The 20,921-nt window shown below is 42.3% G+C and overlaps 1 non-coding gene across 1 annotated transcript; it reads right to left on the bottom strand.

Moving 5' to 3' along the window:
* Positions 1 to 2,851: 2,851 nt before the first annotated feature.
* On the bottom strand, positions 2,852 to 2,925 carry TRNAD-GUC (transfer RNA aspartic acid (anticodon GUC)). Its single transcript has one exon. It is a non-coding gene; the product is annotated as a tRNA-Asp (tRNA).
* Positions 2,926 to 20,921: the final 17,996 nt, after the last annotated feature.

Here is a 20,921-nt window from a genome sequence, read left to right on the forward strand (position 1 = left end):
AGGATCTATTATCTCTCTACCCAGCTCCTCGTCTAACAGCCAAGAACAAGAAAGCTATAACACTCGGGTTGTTGAATGTTTTAGGATCAGATGAGAAAACCAACCCTAGTAGAGAGGCTCAATAAGATAAGTTAATCGGAGTTCCTGGAAGGAGGTCCCACCATTTACTTGACTCTTAGAACCTTTGTTGGTTTTGGGCAACGAGGATCAACTTCCAGGACAGGAAAGGGCGATCCATCTATTTATTTGACTGAACCTAATTCATGAGAAAGAGTCCTAAGGTTCCAAACCTTTATTTTGCACCGAGAAGAAATCAATAGAATTGTCCGAATCGTCTGATACAAGATGAAGAGGTACCACGGAAAGCAGGAATAGAGGAGGCACATGCCTGCCATTAAAATAAACCAAAGATAATTAGCTCATCTTTGAATAGGTAGCCCTGTTAACCAGAAAAGCTGGAGGGACTTCCTGCCATTGAGGAAAGGAAAGACCTAGGACCTGTACTCCCCAACTTGGGAACATAGCTTATAGCGAAGGGAAGGAGTCGCTTTTTATGCGACACTACTATGGTGAAGAGCGAACCGAGACTCTTTTTATTCCCGTGTTTCTACTTCATTCATGTCTTAATTTAAGGAAGGGCAAGTCCTTATCATCTCGATCGGAATAGACGGGCCTGCCTCATTGCGGGTCAGCACCTCGAGCTCTCTGTCTGCTTTCTTTTTGTCTACAAGCGGAAGACGTTAATGAAAATGTTCAAGTAAAATAGCCATCAATTACGAATTGATGTTGAGATGGAGTCTTTACGGAGGTACTTCTATTATCAGATGAGGCAGAATTAGAACTTGGAGATCAACCCCAAGGACTGACTGCGGGAGCAAGGATTGAATTTTTGACTGCATTACTTGATTCCTCTTCTTCCACTGAGTGCTCGGGGAATAGAAAGTGGGTTGTTATTAGACATGATGATAGGGCTAGGTTCAAAGGAGTAAAGGCTTAGGGTGGATACCTAGACATCCAGGGAGGATGAAGGGCATAGTAATCGACGAAATACATCGGGGAGTTGAAAATCAACATAGATTCGGAGATTCCCGAATAGGGCAACCATTCGAACTGCCGCTGAATCCATGGGCAGGCACGAGAGAACTAGGTGAACTGAGAGATCTTAGTAGCCAGTGGAAAAGAAAGCAAAGGTGATTCCCGTACTAGCGGCGGGCGAAATGGGAGCTGCCTAAACCATGAAAACGGGGTTCTGGGAGAGAAATACAAGCATCGTGCAGTTAGGTGAAGGAGCCCGAATGATTCACCCTAGATGGCGAAAGTCCAGTAGCCAAAAGCATCACTAGCTTAGGCTCTGACCGCATGCCTATTGAAGAATAATCCGGCGACTCATAGGCAATGGCTTGGTTATGGGAACCCACAGAGCCGTAGCAAAAGCGAGTCTTCATAAGGCAATTGTCACTGCTTATCGACCCGAACCTGGGTGATCTATCCATGACCAAGATAAATCTTGGGTGAAACTAAGTGGAGGTCCGACCGACTGATGTTGAAGAATCAGCGGTTGAGTTATGGTTAGGGGTGGAATGCCACTCACACCCAGAGCCAGCTGGTTCTCCTCGCAATGCATTGAGGCATAGCAGTTGACTAGACATCTGGGGGTAAAGCACGGTTTTGGTGCGGGCCACAAGAGCGGTACCAAATTGAGGCAAACTCGGAATACTAGATATGACCTCAAAATAAGAGGGGGGCAAGGTCGACTAGTGAGACGATGAGGGATAAGCTTCATCGTCGAGAGGGAAAGAGCCCGGATCACCAGCTAAGGCCCCTAAATGACCGCTCAGTGATAAAGGAGTTAGGGGTGCAGAGACATCCAAGAGGTTTGCCTAGAATCAGCCACCCTTGAAAGAGAGCATAATAGCCCACAGATCGAGCGCTCTAGCGCCGAAGATGAACGGGGCTAAGCGATCCTGCCGAAGCTGTGGGATATAGAATATATATCAAAGAATAGTCTAACTGTTGGAATAATTTTTCCATTGCTATTTGATATATTATAGTCATTCACATTAGTGAATTAGGTGAAATTGCGGAAGAGAGGGATTTGAACCCTTGGTAAACAAAAGCCTACATAGCAATTCCAATGCTACGCCTTAAACCACTCGGCCATCTCTCCTACATAATGATTATGACCAGCGAATAGCGAGCCAGTCATAAACAATTATTGATTGGATAGTTATGACCAATCCATTCTAACTACAAAAATAGAAAAATTTTCATTCCCTTGCCTTGAGTGAAATGGTGGGAATCCTTGTTTGATTTTTTTGAATATCCTCCTTCCTTGGATTAGTATTAGGATGCATATATCAAAAGCTCAGTGTGAAATTTAAATGAGATATATCTTTCTTTTTCCAAATTCAAAATTGGAGTAATTGAGGTTACACAAAATCTCCGCCAGAAAAGGAAAAATTTGAATCTGGAAAAGTATTCTCTAAGGGTAATGTAATTGAGTTAAATTCATTTTGTATCGTACAAGAAAGGAATTTCATTTGTGTATGTGCTCCCGATAAAAAGAAATAAGGTACTCTATTCCATTACATACATGGATCTAGTTGAAAAACCAGACCCAGTCTCTCTTGGAATCCTGAATAAGCCAATAAATTGTTAATTGTACTAATCCACATATGTCTCTCTCCCACCAATCGGTACTAGTTGAAGTAATTAAAAAATCCCTATTTGTTTGATGAGAAATGTGAAACAAAAAAGAAAAAAAAAGATCCCCCGTTGGGAATGAAATTGTGCTCCCTGTCCACCTTTTCACAGAAAATGGAGAGATGAATTGATATATTTTTTAATCCGTCGGGACTGACGGGGCTCGAACCCACAGCTTCCGCCTTGACAGGGCGGTGCTCTGACCGATTGAACTACAATCCCAGGAAAATTAGGTGTACAATCTAAAATCAAATTAGACTCGAACCATTTAGTTTCGCTGTGTTGTAACAGAGACACGAATGATATACTTAATTATTACTATTATCTAATTATATATAATTATTATTAAAATAAAATATAGTAGATTCGTAGTGGGCTAATTCATGAATTGAATAAAATGGGGCCTTTTAATTTAACTAATTTGAACTTAATTAAACTAAAGAGTCACGCTCTTTAAATGCCCTATAAGAAAAGAAGAAGAAAAAGGCTTAAGTCATCGCTTCCAATCCGATAAAGGAATTTTTTCTTTTCCACGAAAGTCCGTCCCAACAATTGTTGCACAGGATATAAATATGAATATGAAAAAACAATGTAACCTCCTGGAGAGTCGTTTATTAGTTTTTAAGTAGAATGTTCATTATCATAATAAGTAGTCGATTAGGAGAACATCTATATCACTACAGAGTATACTCTTCCTCATCTTTCATTATTCATATTTTATGTCCTGGGACATAGATATTCTAGATACCCCCTTCTATTATGAATCGCCAAAGTCTTCCTACTTTTCCATTGTTACAATCAGATCTGAAAAATGAGAAATCAGTCAAAATGGACATGAATTGAATCATGACTATATAAGCTATTCTGATATTAAGAGATTAATATAGGTTTATTTCGTGTAAGCGGACCTTTGATTTCCTTATACCACGGAAGAATTCGTCATCCAATTGAATCTACTTTTTTCCGGATGCTCTATAGGAATCCATCGCTATTCCTTTCCTCCACCGATAAAGGTTCATCCCAAGTCACAGGAGCAATCTCTTTGTTTTTTTAATTCGTTTTTCTTTTCGTTATGGTAATGCAATGCAAGATGTAAGAAATCAGGTTGTTTCTAATGATGAAAAGAGCTTTTATCTTATGTGAAATTTATGAAAACCCGAAATATCGGTATTGTTAAAAGATGACCTACGACATCTGATGGTCAGATGCCGTAGGTCGGTATATCTTTGAAAGATCAGACGGAGAGAATAAACGGACTCCTCGAGGGCTACTTAAGCCACTTTAGTGCAAACCAGAAGGACTTACGCTGTTGGATGTTGCTCAATCCTGCTATAACTTAACAACCAAAAAGGTCTGATTCGAACTTCAGCCCCTTCGAGTTGGCCACGGGGTAACAACCTCTGATGCCCCACACCATTGCGACAAGAGGGGGCTTGCCCATTAGCCTACTTTGCCAAGAGGTGGAAGGAGTGCAACGACCTTAGCCCAAACCTACTTAAACAATCTAAAGGCTTGGCCCGGTCTGAAAGTAGACCTTGTAGAAAAGAGGATAGGAAAGGTAGACTATAGACTCAAGCGACCAGCTCGGTGAAAATGAACCTCGTATTCCATGTGAGTCAGAATAGCTTCAGTCCAAAATTGACTAAGGAGAGAAGCAATTTACAAGCCTTATCAACCGCTTTCATGCGGACCTTATGTAAAAAAGCAGCAAAGAAAATAAGACACTAAGTTGTTGTGCTAACTTGCTAGCGCTAGCGCACTACGGCTTTTCAGCCTCCTGTAGGTCCCTTCATTCCCTCCTCCTTACACGGACTTAAAAGAGTATCTAAGGTGGATTAGTGGTTTATTTTCAAAAGGGATTTTATTTACCTGAGCTTTTAGACATCTAACAACTAAGCCACTAATCATACAGCTAATAAAATAAAGTCGGTCACTACTGAGACAGCTCATAAAAGTCATTTCAGGTTCAAGGGATAAAGCTTCTCTTAGGAGAATCCCTTTGCTACACTCGACTTAAAGGCACATACGAACTCACTCTTAAGGAAACTCATCAAGTAGGTCTTTCGAGTCTTTCAAGTACTGGCGATGCTTTAATTGAAGATAAGAATTTCAAGTAGATAAGATCATAAAAGAAGAAATAGGAAGAAGTACTGTCATTATGCGGTATTATTTTAATCTGAAAGTCAATCGTTCCCAGCTTTGATATGAAGGTATGGGGGAGATAAAAAAGGAGTATGTTAGTCAAATAGAGGGCTCTCACGGGGGTGTAGTCCACAACTTTAGCCTTAAGCTAGGTTGGGCTATAGTTCTTATATTGGGGGAACCCAAGCGTTAAATAACGTAATTTAGTGGCGTGTAGGGAGTACTTGTCTTGTTGCTGGTAGGTGCGACTATGTGAGTTGACAACAATACACTGTGGTATGTGTGAGTCAAGATTTTATTTAGTGATCCGAAGGAGCAATTTGAATTACTACAGACTAGTTTCCTCCCTTATACGCTCGCTGATGCGTTTTTCCTACCATTGAAGAAAATAGAGAAAACTACTAATCCCACCCACATCCTAAACGGATGCCCTACCTGCTCCATTTCAAATCCAGACGGAGGTCTTTGAGCCTTGTTATAGACTAAAGTCCTAAAGAAAAGCGACCCCAATCCCTCCCCAGCCTAGGTCAATGGTCTTCCTACCCTTTTTTTCAGCGGCAGAGTCAAGTTCGTTACGGTCAGCAAATCAGCCTCGCATCGTATCAATAGCAATTCAGATCACCTCCCCAATCCCGCCTAACCTAATTGTATGTGAGAAATCAATCGTGACAAGTCGACCGATCCATATTGAAAGAACCTATAGATAGAAGCCGTTTGTCGACTGGTAAACTAATCCTCAATGTTGTTTAGGCTCTCCAGTTAAGTCGATTGTCCGCCGCCTTCCTTTCCCATTGTCACGCCCCAACCTCGGAGAGTGCGACCGGTGCTCAACCGAGTGAACCCGGTCAAACAAGCCTATTAAACCTTCCCTACCGGACTCATTCATAATCCAAAACGAGATCGCATCACCATTTGTAAAACAGGGGAGAGATCAATTATAAAAATATATAAACATTGCTAGTTCATTTTTCCTTATATATATTATTCCATAGTTGAGTTTCCAAAACAGAACTCGATCCAACGACCACCCCAACATACATACATGACCCACATAAACGTCTACGGAGCCTCTAAGATTACAAAAGAGCAGCATGACAATGCCAGCAACAAGGCCTCGGCTATACCTCAAAATATGAAAACTTATACAAAAGAAGGACTACATGACCCTTGGGAGAAATGGGGCTCACCAAGACTGCTGTGAGGAGGGACGTTAGTACTGTCGAATAGTACTAGTATGTAAGGCAAACACCAATCTTAATAGAATGAACAGTGCAACAAGGAGAAGGCAGTCATAATAATCAATAAGTACTTCATAGAAATACAAAGAAACACCAAGTAAGGATCACATAGTTTCCAATTCAATCTTTCAATCTTTTTAGATTAATAATCTTTAGTGCGAAGGCCACAACTCACAATGCCACCGTGTTTTTACGCGGAGTCCGGTCTCGGCCCGACCAACTAATCCATCTCAAGTGAGACATATCCATGTACATAATGTAAATCAATAATTCCAACACAAATGCCACCATGTGTACAACATGGCGTCCGATCTCGGCCCGATCGGCTAAGCCATCTCACTTGAGACATAACCTCTTTCAATTGTTCACTCAATTCATATTTCTTTCCCATCTTTCATTACATGGCACAAACAACCTCTTTTATTAAGTATTTCTTAAAACTTGGGAACATTTTACAATTCGAGTCCTTCCCTTTTTATCCGTTCAAATAACATCATCATTCGTGTCGATAAGTATCATCACATAAGGCTTTACACATATAAGGGAAGGAACTTGGAAAATCATAACAACGTTCTCAAGTAGCATGATGACATGGTAAACATCTAAAACAATTAGCGAACATGAATCTTCCAACCCAACACACTAAGGCAAACAATTCTAGTATGATCAAGTCGGAACTTACACCAATTATTCGGATACCGGGAGTTCGATTATAGGAAGAAGAGAGTTAGCCATGCATACCTCAATTTCACTTCTTGAGACTCTACAATTATCTGTAACCCTTAGCAACCTCAATCTATTTTACCAATATACAAATTGAACCGAGAATTAGGAAAACGTTCATGGTTCTAACTCACTTTTTCCCCACTCTTTATCACACATGCATGCAAGATAAATCACCCTCATACCCACGAAGTATCACCCTAGTACCCCATTATATCTATGTTTGAAATTAAGAGCTGGGGTGATGAAGCCTTACCTTTTAGGATGAAGAATTTGGTGCTCTTCTTGAATATTTCCAAGCTTTGAGTGATGGTTGAAGATTAATTGATTAAAATTAGGCCCTCCCTCTAGAACCCTCTCTCTTTCTCACTCTAGAAATATCAGAAATGAGCTTCAAAATAGACTAAATGGGTGTTTTAACTGAATGGGGCGGGTTTTAAATTAAGAAAAATGGTGTCCCGACACAGGTCTGCGGTCGCATATGCGATCGTATAACAGTTATGCGGTCCGTAGAGTGACCGCAGAAATGGCCCTCAGGGGCCAAAACTATCGGCTCAGGAATGCGACCAGTATGCGGTCCGCATACTTGTTCTGCGGTCGCATAATGCACCGCAGAACTCCCTCTGTAGAAATCTAATAGGAATTATGCGACCGATATGCAGTCCGCATATCAATTATGCGGTCGCATAATCGACCGCAAAACTAACCTCAAGTTGGCTAAACTTACTGCTTCACTCTGCGGCCATTATGCGGTACACAGAGTGATTATGCGGCCGCATAATGTGCCGCAGAAATGCGTTCTTCTATGAAACATTTTCCACTCAGTCCATAGGGTACTATTTAATCCAATAATGCAGGAATCTATCTTGGCACCATGAAACCCCGAGTTTTTGGTTAAACTTTTTACGGGTCCTTACACCCATGCCCGAGATGGCCTTATGGTCAACTTGTATTCTGCTTGCTGGAAGGTTCATCCGGATCTCTTCCCGGGTCAACCCACTCAATATCTGAGAGAGGCTAGGCTTTTGGCGGCTGCAGAGATGGCAGATAAGGTAGCGGATGATACATACTTTGAAAGAAGCAGATCATAGATACGGTTTTTCATGCCAAGACTCTCCCTCGGTTCGTTCGGAAATCATGGTAGTCTTTTTATGGAGATTATTGGGAACGGAAATGTTCCCGGGGTTAAGAACAACGATAAATTTGCCTTTTGTCTGTTGCCATGGAATGTATAGGTAGGGATTATTTTATGCTTGCTAAGCCCGTTCCGTGCTCTCTATCCCCTTTTTTGGGGATCCCCATGAACCTCTTTTTAGTATTTGTGTTCGCTTTCTTTCTTCCTTCCCTTTCACATGGAAGGATCATTGGGTTCTCCCAATATACATATTCGGGGGTGCAACTGTTTAGTAGGCAAGGATCGGAACGGGTGGATCCCAGGTCGAATTCCTGATTTATTCATTTCATGCTTAGAGGGTTGAGCTTTTTGAGAGCACCGTACTGCGATTGAATGGCGGATTTAAATGATGTAGAGAAAAGTCTAGTTCTCTTTTCATTTGAAAGTGGAATGGATGTCTTATTGAGAGTGATTACGGAAGAACCTTTTCATAGAGGAGAGCGATAGTTCGATTTGAAGAGCAAGCTTGAAAATAATGGATAGGTCATTCATTCATAGCAGAAAAAACGCTCACTCACTCATATCTGAAAAGGAAGGCGGGGGGCTCTCTATCCTTAAGATAAGATTTTTTTCATTCTTAAAAGCCTTCTTTTATAGATAATCAGTAGTATTCCTCTCGCTAGCTATTCTGAGTAAGAGGGGAGGACTTGATTTGACTACTATTAGACTCCAACCCCGAGAGACTCTGCAATCATTATGAGCGGATAATCCTTTCCCTTCCCTTATATAGAGAGGTTTCCCCTTTCTCCCTGGGTAGTTCACTCACTCCCAATGCCTACCATTTGTATATATTTTTGAAAATAGAGAGGTAGTCGCAGTAGGAGAAGCACCCCTATACCCTTGAGATCACTCGACCCCAACGGTCAATCTCCTGTCATTGCTATCTCAGGCGAAAAGGGTTGCTCATGCTTCCCAAACATCATACATTGTTTAGGTCATTAGTCAACAACTCCCTGGATAGCGAAATAGGGGTGACTTCACATTGTTTCCTGACATGCCTATCTTTGTTTTCGGGAAATCCTCTCCCCGTTCAGGCGGATGCCGCACCTTGCGCTTGTGAATAAGTGTGATATATACCTCTTTGCTCAGCATGTGATGGTGTACCCCAAAAATGGAAGCTGCGTGTCTTCGCCCGCTCCCGATACATGGTGGAATCCATTGAATGCGTTGGTAAAGCATGGGATTACGGCCAAAAAGTGGAGGGTTTTGCTAGGCGAAGGAGATCACAAAATATCCTAACTCTCTATGGGCAAGAAGCAAGGGTACAGCTGTTGCACGAAAGTCGGTCTTACCTTTTATTATATTAGTAAAGTGTCTTTAGGCTTGACTAATAAGATATATATGGCTTTCCTCTTTATTAGTAAGAGGCAAAGATCATCAGCTTTTAGTTATCTATCTAGCTACCTACTCCTTTTGCAAAAAGGCTTTGGGGATAAGATCAGACTCGAGAAATAGTCTACTTCAAGGCTGGAGGGAGGACTATGCTATGTAGGTGGGAATCACTATTTATCATGTCACGACGGAATTCCGGTTTCTTTTTGGAGGCGATCAAAAAGATTCGACGAAAACCGGGCATACATGAGAGAGAGAGAGAAGGATTAGTTCGTGTCTGGGTCAAAGGGACGGGTGACCTGAACCCTTTTCCTCCGGTAAGAGCTATCTAACCTCTAATGTCTTGTTATAACCTAGTCTTACTCGCTCTTACCTCCCCGCCTATTTTCATTTCTTTCTTTTTTGAGAATACCTGCCCTGCTACCTCTCCTCTCTTTCAGGCCCCGGGAATCTCTTAATTTTTTCTAAGGTCTTTATTTACCTTTTCTCATTCCCCCCTCAAAACTACAAATTAACAAACACTACTGGAACGACACGATTGCAATACCATGACAGATATACTTACTGACAAGAGAAAGCGAGACTGACCTACCCAAGAGAGAGAACGCAATAGTGACTCCCCCTATCACATAAAGGCCGGAAGAAAAGAATTTCCCATGGCCTTATTTACCAAGCTCGTGACTAGAGGTGCATTTTTAAAATTTGAGGCATGGCTTGCAATGTAATAAGGATGAAGTCTCATTCATATAGTAATGTCCCTAGCTTGCGCCCTATTTGAGACTAGGGCAGGTTTGGAACCCTGTCCTATCCTCTTTATCAAATCCCTAGCTCTCTCCCTTAGTGCAACTGCCCTATTCCTACCATGTGAATATCTATCTTTCTTTTTTCTTTCATATCTATAGTTTAGGATAGAAAAGAAGACATTCTCGTATATGAAGAAAGAGATTGTTGACGTTAGTAGACTAATCTATTCATTGGTAGGGCATTTCTTCCTGTGACCACCTTTCCTACCAAAAAGCTACCCAACAAAATCGGGGTTTTTTCTAGACTAGACCTTCGGAATTTTGTTAGGGTTCATACATGCATTGATCCAGTCGAAGAACCCTGCTCCAGAGTGACTACTCTGCCTAGCTTATCTTCCTGCCCGCCCCTGGTTCTCTATGCTCGGTTCCACAATCAATCCCAGATCCATCTATTTGAGGGAGGTCCAATTCCGCGCACTTCTAATTGCTTAGAAGGGTTCAAGAACCCCTTTACATATAGGGCTCATTGAAGCCCTATTCTATATATATTCAGGAACATGGCTATTAAATGGTCAACTGCAAAACCCATCAGGGTTCAAAAATAGTATACTATTACGATGCCCTCGATCGAAAATCGTTCAACGGACTACTTTTGCAATGTATGTCACATGAAGAAGCTCAGCAAGCCTTGCAAGAAGTACATGCTTTACTACTAGGGGCATAGTAATAGTTGTTTGCTGGGTTGGTTTTGTTCTCTACCTTCTTACGGTGGGATGGAAACAAGAGAGGTCAACTGGAGTGGAAGCCAAAGGATGGGGCCGAGAATCTGTGATCGATCTAAAGAACCACTCCCAGATACGATTCTGCTCCCCCTTCGTACTACCATGAGATTCTTGCCCGGCTTTCTTTCGGCTTAAGAAGGCTGCGGTGAGAATGAGAATCACTTCGGAACTCTAGGGAATTGGGCATTTTAGGGCAGGATCTAAAAGGTCTCCAACGTGTTGCGGAGCCTTCGGCCATGAGAGGGTGGATGTAATTCAGCTCAAACGAAGTGAGAGGATTACTAGATTATTACCGTTCAGTTCATATGACGAACCGAACATCGTTAGGTCCCGAATTCTATGAAGCAACAGATCTAGATAAAGATCTCTATTACGTCGTACGATATATCGATCTGAAGAACTTACTTTCAGTTTAAGTCATCCATTCTGCTCCTATCTAAAGTGATGCTAGGCTTCGTCACAGAGGTGAGCTTCGCTCGACCACATGATGAATATGTTTTAAGCTAACTGCATGTCGAGGGCTTAAGCGGAGCTTGTGGTCACTTGTTCCTCTTTTGTTCGAAAGAACATCAGATTCAATTCAACACTACATATGATAGTCCATTCCGACTCCCCTTATGCCTTTTGCTGCTCCACAATGCTCTCTCCAAAACAAAACTCAAGTGGGTGAAAGAAGCCCGCATTCCCTCTCTACTTTCCCCTATCGCTAGGGGCCTTGCATTGAAAGGCTATATTCGATTCTAACAATGGGTGAAGCTACTGCCCATCCCGCTTAAATAAACTAGATTGAAGAAAGGGAGGATATCCAAAAGTCTTAGAGAACCCACCTCGAGCTGATTATGAGAAACCCATTTATGCCTTTGAATGAGAGTTTTGGGAAATAAGGCCAAACCCTCTTCTCTCTTTTGCTCATCTATCTCGGTTGCCTTGTCTTCTTCAGTTGAACATAAACCAACCTATAAGTTACCTTATGATTCACAAAGTTTGGTGACCCCTTTATCTTTCTTCCCCGAGTGAAGTCCAGGGAAATGTCCCATCTCTATATGAGCCACGTAATGATTTGCATAGGAGAAAAAGAAAGGGGCACCCTTTCTATAGCATTAACAAACTGGAACCCGGTTAGATTAAATCCAGCATTGTCATCCTTCACCTCGAAGAAAGTTGTCTCCCTATCAGCATCTCCATGGATAGTAAGAATCCCCCATCTCTTGGCATCTTGATCTTTTGTTGTAACGAAGAAGGAAGAGCAACCAAAGGCATGGTTATATGGCCTACCCAGTAATAGATTCAAAGAAGCAGGGATATCTAGCACATGTAATTCAATATTCACAACGCAACCACTGGCCCTCACTCAACCCTAGACCGCATCGTAGCCTCTTTTTAGGCTGCGTTTCACTTCTTCAAAGATGAAAGACAACCGGAGTCTTTGCTACCTAGATACGTCTCATTCGATGTCACAATCGATGCTTAAAATATCTTCTTTGATCTTCTCAGTCTTCGATCGATAATTCTCTACTTCACAGAGAAGGGGGTTCCGAGCTAACAAGGAAGCAGGATTCAAAATAGAGGTAAATTGTAAATTAGACCGAGATGGCCTATACACCAATTGACCTGCACCATTCCTAAAGAAACGAAGATCGTTGCACGAAGAGCCCCCACCAAGATGTGTAAATGGCATATATTTTACAGCAGTAGAGCGAACCTTGGGCTTGATATGACAATACCTCGCGGCTCCCTTTCAAGATGAACAATGCGGCTAAGCGTGCATCTAGGGCGGATGTGCCGATGGATGGAGGCGGTTGCATGCTGCATCTAAGAGTTTAGTTCCATGAGACTGAATAACATGGCCTGAAACAAAGTAAATTCACTTTGCTTAACACAAAGCAGTAGAGCAGGACTTCTTTCTCACCCTCACCCGTCATCCAACATGGTTCGCTCCAGCATTATTTGACTCGCTTAGTCCATCGCTTCTTGGCTCTACTTCAACCACTACAACCTGACGGTTCCCTTGCAGGTAAGAGAATAAGATAGAACACCTTTTCGGACATCAGGAGATGAAAGTAGTCTAGCAGGCAACAAAGTCGACTATTCGTCCTCACTTCCTCAAAAGTGCTAAAAAGAGCCCCTGGGCGCAGACCCTTCCCCAAGGGACTAAAAGTATTCAATTATCTTTGAAAGAGATTATTCGAGAACAACCTATTCTAAAAGAAGCCTATTTGAATTAGAAAACTGCTTCTTTTAGGGATGACTATTCTACAGCTGTAATTGCAAACAAAAAGGGGGGATTGGTTTGAATAGCCCTATTGACTAGGAGAGTCAGTATTATCGCAGCTTTGACTCTGTTGCAGGTATGAAGTGAGTTCTATACCCTCAAAAAGATTTCAATGGGACCAGGAAGACAACCCACCACTGGAACTTGCTTTGCTCTCGCTCTGCTCATTCCCACCTGTCTTCTTCCCACTATAGTGAATGATCTTTCACTTCACCATAGTAGGAACCTCGCTAACCAAAAAGGCTAGTTAGTCTAACCATAGGGGTCCCCTCCTGCTTTCCCACCCACCGTAAACTCTTACTACCTTCATATTATCAAGAATATTTAGACCTTATAGCTCTCAATCAAACCTTTGATCTCACGCCAAATTTTACTATTGGGATTTCCTATACATGCCTGGGCCCTCTTAATATGTTGTAACCACTATTGATTAGACTCCAAGTGGTTCAGATCGGCGAAGTAGGCATCAATACCTCTGCCAATATCAACATCTTTTTCTATATGAAGGGGAAGGTTCCCTTGCTTATATAATGGTCTTTATCTTGCTTTCGCAGAGGTCAAAGTGTTTTTCTATAGACCTCCACTCCTTAGACAAAGTGAGATTTTTCCATTCATTTTTTTCCAAAGCTGCTCAAATCTCATTCTGTGAGACTTCGCCTTGGACCACCAAAGTTCCTTCCACGGGTGGATTCCCGAGAACATGCAGTAGCCCCTCTTGCCCCGCGTTGTGCATGATTTGAACGACCTCTAAAAATGGTTGTACGGCCTGTAGAAGTTCATTAAACATGATGATTTGGTTCATTCTTTGACTGCTCTGCGCCCCCCAAACAAAAAGAGAGACTTTTTTTAGATATATTACGTTGCTTGGTCGTTGACCAAGGAAAATGGGAATAATTGGTCATAACATTCTTTAACCGCTTAGTTATGATAAAACTAGTTGGATGAAAACAACGCTCCTAAATGAAGCCTTTCTACTTTATATATATGATATATGATACCACCTGCCACAAAGAATATAATTTATATCTTCAAATCGTAAAAAGTCTGGATTGAAGTGAAGGAACCCACGGGGCGGTAATTAGAAGGGAGGAATTCAAACCCGGCATTCGGCCATTCGGTGAAGAGTTGAGTTTCACTAAGAGACTTACAATTAGGTTCACTCAACTTCATGGCGACAATCCAGACTCACGGTTGGAGGGGAAGAAAAGTGTTGTTTTGTCGCAACAGCTATTGGGATTGTTCGAGTTCCAGCGAGGATCGGATCTTTGCAGCTGCACATGTGAGCGGGACGATTCCCACCTCCATACTTAAGTTTCACGGATTCCAAAAGATTTTTTAGAAAGCCTATAATGCTCTGGAACACATACAGAAAGTTACCTAATGCTGACGCCTACCAGCAAGCTAGTAGACTTAACACACCGCAAATGACAAAGTGTAGAGTCAGAATGGAGTTTGATAGTCAATTTTGGGACATGTGATTTCATGAGAGAGGTTAGAGAGAAAGCTCCTCAAAGCAGTCGTTAAATTATTATACGATGCCACTTGCCATGGATAAGAATCCGATTTTCTATCTACGAATTGAGGAAAAAGGGGGGAGCTCGAAAATAATGAATCTTGAGCTTTCTTCTCTTATTCAATTGATAGTTTGATCGAGGGCGAGCGAAGACAAGTCACTAACTACAGTGACAAGGAATGAAATTGCATGTATCAAGCATAGTGGCATGCTCTGTAGCCGGAGAATGAGCAATTAACTTAACTCTCCTTCATTCGGCTTCACTTTCAACCTTTCCTAAAGCGAAGGAAATAATCTGAGTGGAAGAGCCCCTAGCTGTAGTAGTGAAAGTGGTAGTAGTGGTTAGTCTGTTCTTTTTGCTGTTATAGAAGCAATAGGCTTGGATGGGCGTGATAGCTTGAAGAAGGAGTACGGGGCCCAAGGCCCTTCTTATTTGACTTTGACTCTGCTGGAACTGGCTGGTTTCTATTTTTGATGGTGCTTCTCTATGGAATCTTGTTCTTACTGCCTTCCAAAAGAGCTATACGACATCACAGATCAAGCTTTCCGAGTTTTTTATTTCCAAAATGAAACACATTACCTTTTCTTCGACTCTATATCTAGATCTTTATTTAGAGGGCGGTAGCCTATATCCTTTAGCTTCCACTTTACCACCAGATGCTTTTCTAGATTCTCAGAAGGGGTCTGGATCCTGTTGCCAAAGCTCATAATTCCGAGTTTCATGTATCAATGCTTCTAGATTAGTGTTACGGGTGTGGTCGAAGATCAGGCTTGACTGATCGACTTCATTGACGACGCATTTCGTTCTAGGTGGTGTTTCAGTAATTATGAGTGGCCTCTAAAGTCTTGGTAGACTTTAGTCACTTTTCTTACCTATCTTTTCCCATAGGATTCTAAACCTTCCCCTGATCTACGATCACCCTAGTTTGCATTTTTTTGTAAAAGTTTGTTGGTTCCACAAATTATTAAGTGGCAGCTCTTTCTACGGATTCATTTGCTGACGAGGATTCTAATGTTTCAGATGGAGATAGTTATGCTGATGTTGATGCCAAGGCTTATTCCATTACGGATACAAAAAGACAGAAAATAGATTATTCCTCCCTTTCAGGATTTCAGAATTCATTTTCTTCCTTCCCCAAGCCCACCTTTAGCTCTTTCTTCAACAACTATTGTGGTAGGAACACATTCTTCGAGCAGGAGAACATTCTGATTTGAAAGAAAGTAAAAGATAGGCTAGTTGTGGTGCCATCTTAATCTTCTAGCTTGCCGCGTCCTCTTACTACTTCCTGAGGAGATACTGAAGAAGAACACAATGGAGACAGTGAGAACTTACGAAGAGGTGTAACCTTGAAAGGAATAATGTGGAAGCAGAGTATGAAGAGTTGTCACAAAAGAGAAGGAATGGGTGAGGAATTGCCACGTGTAAATCCTTTAGCAAGTAGGAGAGCCATCAAATTTTAGAAGAAGTGATAGTTAATGCATTGTATTCAGCTTCTGCACTAGCACGGGCAACTGTTGGTTTCTTTTTAGAGCCCCAAGAAATTACATTGTCACTAAAGTGAATGCAGAATCCAATGGTAGAGTGACGAATTATTGGACAACCCGCCCCGCATAACAGTAACAATAGAAAGTGTTGAGATAGGGCGATGATGAAATCTAAGACCATAATATAATGGAGAGTGCCTTCCAAATACCTTAAAAATGCGTTTAGGACACTGATCATTAACAATGATGGGATTGGCCATAAACTGGCAGGCATGATCAACAGCATAGCGGAGGTCCGGTCGAGTGAGAGTGATATATTGGAGAGCACCAACAGTACTCCGATAGGCCTGAGGATCAGAGGGAGGTGTACCATCCAAAGACGAAAGTTTAGAACTAAAAGCAATTTGTGTAGCACAAGGTTTGAAACCAAGCATGTTGGTCAAGTGGAATTAATCTAAAGCATATTTGGTTTGTGACAGAAGAAGGCTAGAGGAGTCACGCTAAGCTTCAATGCCAAGAAAGTCATTGAGATAACCCAAGTCCTTCATGGAAAAATATTTACTTAGACGGTGAATAAATTGAGTGAGAAGAGATCTATTGTCACCAGTTAAGATGATGTCGTCAACATAAAGAAAAAGGACGATACAACCAATAGACGAATGGTGAAGAAAGATAGATGGAGGTATCCGCAACACTCCGACGAAAGCCACTTTGGAGAAGATATGTACTGAACCATTGAAATCATGCCAATTGTGCTTGACGAAGACAAACAATGGCCTTCTGAAAGCGACAAAGATGAGTAGGCTTAGATGGATCAACAAATCTAGGAGCTTGTTGCATGTATACCTCTTAAAGTCAAAGACTATGGAGTAAGGCATTTTTCACATCCAGTTTGTAAATGGGCCAATTTCGTGAGATGGAAACTGCTAGAACTGAATTTAGTAGTCCGGAATGGTAAAGGAAACCATAATGGACTAATTGATGAGAGGCATCCTTTCTTTAAGCGGTCCATATCCTGGCCACCACATCATTTTGAACTATTCAAGGATTGGTCCAATATTGAATCATATATCGAATCTGTATGATTGTAGTCTTAATTTGAATACCGCTCCGTGGGGATCTCGAATAATTCAGTTTTATAGTCCAAGATATATGGGTTCGACCAAGCAAGAAATGCGTCCGGGTTCATTTTTGAAAGATGGTCCCCAATCTTTCCATGGTATAACCATTCTGATAACGAGTATAGTTAACAGCACTGATCCCTTCTCGTTTAGGTATTTTTGTAAGTGGACCGATCTTCTTCATATAGAATTGTCTCTGCTTGGTCCCATCTAAGTCTAGATCCTTTATTACAGAATTCATTTTCCCCTGTATTTATGAAGGACGAGCGTATGAAAGAAAAGGGGGAGCCATAGTGGTTGGGCATTTCCGGGTTATGTCTGTGCTGTGACCTTATGAACCGTGTCAGAATAAGTATCAAATAAACCAAAAGTTATCAGCTACTTTCTTAAGTGCTTCAGTTCGACGTGATCTATCACAGACGCTTTTGAATCAGACTCTTCCCCTACTTCCTACGCATCATGAGCGAATTCTTTCTCCTTCTGAAATTCCAGCAAAATTGTTCAGGGATGACGGTAAACTCATTTGCAAATAGCAAAGCAGACAACTCGTCGATCTTAGTCTAGCTCCCTGACTACTTACTAGTAAAGGGAAAGAATAAAAATGGGTAGAGCAAGATTTTGTACTGACCTTCAAGACGTGATAATTCATGAATCCCAACCAATTATTCATCTGAATCTTCGAATGTGCTAATAGTTGGGGGTCCGCCCAAGTTTCTCGATCAATAGAAAATTTGACCCTCCCTCCTTTAACTTGAGAATTGAATTGACCTTTTGTACTGAGGACGACCTATGAGATGGTTTGAGCCGGTTCTCAAACCTACTACTATACGAACAGTCTTCTTCGGCTAAGGCTAGCAAATCCAACTCTTTTTTGTTAAAAAAGTGATCTCGTATCAAGGGCTATCGACCCGACAGTGCTCCGTTGGTCCATTTAGTGGATCCTCCCCCCAAAAACAAGATCATATTGAGCAGCAACTTCGAGGAAGATAGCATTGGGACATGCTATTACCTATGTATGGTGACGGGTGTCATGCCAGAGTCTGTCCGGGTGGGCTCAAGCTAAAGCAGGAGAAGAGAGTTAGCTTTCTGCTGAGTGAGCCCGAACAGGAGCGGACGCACACTAGATCAGAGCAAGTTTAGCTGGCCCAATGGCGCAGACACCTACTAGGATGAGGCATAGCGGGAATTGAACCCACATCTCGTTGAGCTGCTCCAGCAAGCACCCCTTTCGGAAGCTCAATTTGTAGGACCGGGGAGAACACTCGCAGGCGTGCAGGCGTTTTGAGAGAGCGCAAAACTCTAACTTGAGTAAGTGCCAGCCAGGCAAAAGGGTTAGCCTGAAGTGGTGGTTTAGCCAAAGGGGGAACGTGCAACGGTTGGATTCAGCACGCTCTTAGAATAGCTGTGGAAATCCGAACGCCTATCCCAACACGGAGAGCTTATCCACTACATCTACATAAGGAATAGTCTAGTCCAATATTTCTTGTCCTTAAAATATCATATATGCACCGCTGCTGATCCTTTCTAAATCCAGCTTCAACCGAGCATACGTCTGCCGCGGGAACAGGAAGAACGGAAATTTACTTTTATGTTGAAGTCTTTCCCGTTGGAAGGCTGGGGGGCGCCTTGCACGTCTTGGAAAAATCATGCTTTGTATCTGAAGTTATTGGCCCATGGTCCTCAGTGAGGAAAGGACCTAGAACAGAGAAGAGGGCCGATAGGAAGTTAAAAGCAATTCTTATTTCTTCTTTCTCGAAAACCTGATGTGAGGGGGCCCACTGGGATGTCCATAATTGAAGCATTTTTCTTCATCGACTGTCGGTTTTTTACTAGGTGGCCGATGTCTTTGATGCTTTGGTTTTCGCAGGAAAGGGTAAGGGTTCCAAACTTAGCGTGTGAGCTTTGATGAAGACTTGCATCACTATTCGTTTCCTCGTGGCTCGATTGCTCATTTGCTTCTTCCTTTGGGCATGAAGTGTTTGGTGAGGCCTTTCTTCGCCTGTTGAAAAGCTAGCCCTTGCTCAAAGATCTTTTTTATTTAGCACTAGAGGGAGCCCTCCAATCTTAAAAAACCGACGGAATGCGATCTCATAGGCAATTTCCTATGAGGGCTGGACCCCCCGCATCTGTAGAAGAAAGGGGAAACTCAATCATGAAACTGAATTTCCAAGCGGAAGGATGAGAAAGAAAAAATCAACTATTGCAAAAAATCTTTCCTTTTTTTTTAGTAAGGGTGCCAGCCGCAAGAATGAGGGGACATTCCCCATCATAGAGAAAGTAGGACAAGTTGCCTAAAAATTTCAGCTTCTTTCCAAGCTAAAGATCCACCATGTCTTCTATTTGGGGTGTCTAAAGACATACCATCCAGACATGGAAGACCCTACAAGAGGCATTCCCACAAGGCCACTAGAAAGGATGACGACTTCCTTGTCGAAGTTAGTGCAATATGTGATGGCGGAACGCGAAGTTAATCGACGTGGTGTCACAGCTTAAACTTTTAAATTGGTAAAGTAGAAGGTTCTACCGAAGCATGGAAGCTCTAGGTTTTTGCTAACAATTGTGAAGTTGAGTTCTATCTTTCCATAGTTCATGCAAGGCTAACCTTCGGGTTTTTTCTTTCTGGAAAAACCTCTTACCGGATGGTTGGTCACTACAGCCTTTAAGTCTCGCCCAGCCTCTCCCGCCGTTCTCCAGGAAACTAGCGGCTCGCAGCTATTCATCCACTTCTCTAGGAGATAGGAGATGTGCCGATGACTGGGTTCAGGACAGAACCATCGTACGAACCGTCTGCTACCAAGTCCATGGGTTGGAACCCATAACATGCTGAAAAAGCACTTCTACCAGTCGACGAATCCGTGCGGAGGTTGTAACAGTGCTGAACGAACGGTTGATTTGGAACCAGACCGGGTAACTTTAAAGGTGGTCCCGATGTTAGATTCTAAAGAACCGACGGTTCTATTGGTGACCCATTCAAAATAAGCTGGCCGCTTTGACTTTGATTAGCCAATCGAGTTTGGAGGGTGCTATGCTCCTCTTCATTTGTTCCCGTTAACGACCACAAAGCCCAACACTGCTCCTGCTCGCTACTTGCCCACTTGCCCTTTTTTACTACTTTGACTAGCGCCCGGCAAAGGAATGATTTTTTCCCAAAGCCGACTTCCTTTATCGAGCGGCTCTCTCTGTTGACGATAAAAGCGATGGTCCGGGCTGTCTGAAATAAGCGGTAATTTTTCTCAGTCCTAATCCTAATAAATACCACGTGAAGCGCGTGATCACCCAGATTCCTAATGCCTTAATTATCTTATATATATAATAACTTATCGACGTCAGCCCCCTTCCTACTCCAGCTAATGGAAAAATGCCTTTGAATGGTCGTAATCGTCGACAACCCAACCGACGTCCACCATAGGCTCGGCGAGCTGTCCTCCTAGATTTCCCGAAGGTAATGCCAGGGCCTTTTCAGTACTGACGACTCTTGATGCCAAGAAGGAGACCAACTAGACGAGACAGACCATTGTTCATAGGTTGGTTATAAGCCCGGAGATCGAATCAGATTCTTCCCCTTTGAGAGGGATTCTCGTGCCAACCATAGGAAGAAGAACTCGGTTACTCATCTTGGATCGGATTGGATTAATAGCTTTGTGCTGATCTACGAACGAGCCTTCTATTTGATTTATACTATACTTCTTCAAG

Source organism: Nicotiana tomentosiformis, chromosome 1, assembly GCF_000390325.3.
Source record: "Nicotiana tomentosiformis chromosome 1, ASM39032v3, whole genome shotgun sequence".
Taxonomy (NCBI): domain Eukaryota; kingdom Viridiplantae; phylum Streptophyta; class Magnoliopsida; order Solanales; family Solanaceae; genus Nicotiana; species Nicotiana tomentosiformis.